We start from the raw sequence: 2,581 nt of genomic DNA on the forward strand, positions 1-2,581 counted from the left end.
AGAGGGGAAGTATCACCTCTTTGGATCTGTTCGTCATGCATCTGCTGATGTACGATAAAGTGCCATTGGCTTTTTTGATGGCTTCGTCACACTGCCGACTCATGTTCATCTTGGAGTCCACTAGGACTCCAAGATCCCTTTCTGCTTCCGTGCCACCCAGCAGGTCATTCCCTAGGCTGTAGGTGTGCTGGACATTTTTCCTCCCTAGGTGCAGCACTTTGCATTTCTCCTTGTTGAACTGCATTCTGTTGTTTTCTGCCCACTTGTCCAACCTGTCCAGGTCTGCTTGCAGCTGTTCCCTGCCCTCCGGCGTGTCCACTTCTCCCCATAGCTTTGTGTCATCTGCAAAGTTGGACAGAGTACATTTCACTCCCTCGTCCAAGTCTCTGATGAAGACATTAAAGAGTATCGGTCCAAGGACCGAGCCCTGCGGGACCCCACTGCCCACACCCTTCCAGGTCGAAGCCGACCCATCCACCACGACTCTCTGGGTGCGGTCCTCCAGCCAATTCGCCACCCACCGGACTGTGTAGTCATCCAAGTCACAGCCTCTTAACTTGTTCACCAGTATGGGGTGGGATACCGTATCGAAGGCCTTCCTGAAGTCTAAGTATACGACATCCACCCCTCCTCCTGTGTCCAGGCGTTTCGTAACCTGGTCATAAAAAGAGACTAGATTGGTCAGGCATGATCTGCCTGCCACGAACCCGTGCTGGTTTCCCCTCAGCATAATTTGTCCTGCTGGGCTCTCGCATATGTGAGCCTTGATAATTTTTTCAAAGACTTTGCCAAGGATGGAAGTGAGACTGACGGGCCTATAGTTGCCCGGGTCCTCCTTCCTCCCCTTCTTGAAAATGAGGACCACATTGGCCCTTTTCCAGTACTCCGGGACTTGGCCCGTGTGCCACGAGTGTTCGAATATTCCCACCAGCGGCTCTGCAATGATGTCGGCCAGTGCCTTCAGCACCCTCGGATGGAGCTCATCCGGGCCTGCCGACTTAAAGGCATCCAGTTCTTCCAAGTGACTCTGCACCATCTCAGGGTCTATGCATGGTAGTCTGGCACCCTGCTGCTGCCTCTCTGCTGTCCATCCATCTGTCCGTCCGTTGGTCCGTCCATCTGTCTCTCCGTCCATCCGTCCGTCTCTCCGTCCACCTGTCTGTCTGTCCGTCTGTCCATTTCTCGGTCAGTCCGTCGGTCCATCTCTCCGTCTCTCTGTCCGTCCATTGGTCATTCTGTCCGTCGGTCTGTCCATCCATTTCTCCGTCCATCGGTCCGTCCATCCATCTCTCTGTCCATCTGTCTCTCCGTCCACCCACCTGTCAGTCCATCTGTTAATTTCACCATTGGTCTATCGGTCCATCCATCGGTCCATCCCTCCATTCATCTCTTCGGCCGGCTGGCCAGCTGTGTCTCTGTCTGTCGGTTCGTCCGTCCGTCCATTGGTCTGTCTCTCCACCCATCTGTCCGTCGGTCTGTCTCTCTATCTGTCCGTCCGTCGGTCCGTCCATCCGTCGGTCCTTCCGCCCGTCTCTCTGTCCGTCCATCTCTCCATCCATCCATCAGTCCGTCCGTCTCTCTGTCCGTCAGTCCGTTGGCCCGTTGGTCCATCTGTCCATCTGTCCATCGGTCCATCTCTCCATCGGTCTGTCCGTCTCTACATCCGTCTCTCCGTCCATCTGTCCGTCCGTCCGTCACTTCATCTCTCCGTCCATCCTCTCTCTGTCCGTCTCTCTGTCCATCCGTCCGTCTGTCTCTCCGTCCGTCCATCCGTCTCTCCGTCCATCCAGTCCTGGCAGGGAAGACCCAGTCTCAGGGGCTCATATCATGTGCCTGAGAATCTGCTCTACTCACAACACTCCAACTGAAAGAAATCCCTGTGCTGAGATGGCCTCCTCAGTCTTTCTCCTTGCTCTGCTCAGTCTTTGAAATTTGAGACTTTTTTGGTCAGTGTTAGAACAGGGTTTCAGGGGTCAGCTATTCCTAGGAGCAAGACATGCAGTGTGCAGTTGTGTGTGCTAATGGATGCCAGTGACTCTGGGATAGGGGGCAGCTCCTTCCAGGCATGACTCCTTTGGTGCCCAGCGGGATGGCAGCAAGGAGGAGTTCACTCTCTCTGCACATGAATCTGGGCACATCAGCACAGCAGGGAGGTGTGATCCATGAGCCAGCCCCAGGGCCATATCCCACAGCCCCTCCCAGCTGCCGTAGGTGTGAACCATGCAGACAGGGCTGGTCCAATAATGAACCAAGGATGCTGCTGACCTGAGAAGGAGAAAAGCTGTGCCTCCTCCTGATCCAGAGCAACCTCCCAAAAAGTCTGTCGGAGGGACTCAGTCCTGCCTTCCCTCTCTGCAGCTGCAGCAGGCTGCGGTCAAGGTTGCGCCTCCTCCTCCACCATGAGAGGCATTGTGATACTGTTTTTTAGAGGCTCCCCTTTCTCCTGCAGCAATACGAGAGAGGGATCGACAATCTTCACGTCACCAATGTGAGACGCTGCCTGGGAAAACAGCATTGGCCCTTGTCTGTATGTGTGGGTGTGCACGCTGTCACTTGTGTGTGTATGTACGACGTGCCCTAG

At 54.9% G+C, this 2,581-nt stretch overlaps 1 pseudogene; it reads left to right on the forward strand.

Moving 5' to 3' along the window:
- The window catches only part of LOC112550484, a 13,678-nt pseudogene extending 11,097 nt beyond the window's left edge, over positions 1-2,581 (forward strand).

This window comes from Alligator sinensis, unplaced genomic scaffold, assembly GCF_000455745.1.
Source record: "Alligator sinensis unplaced genomic scaffold, ASM45574v1 scaffold447_1, whole genome shotgun sequence".
NCBI lineage: Eukaryota > Metazoa > Chordata > Crocodylia > Alligatoridae > Alligator > Alligator sinensis.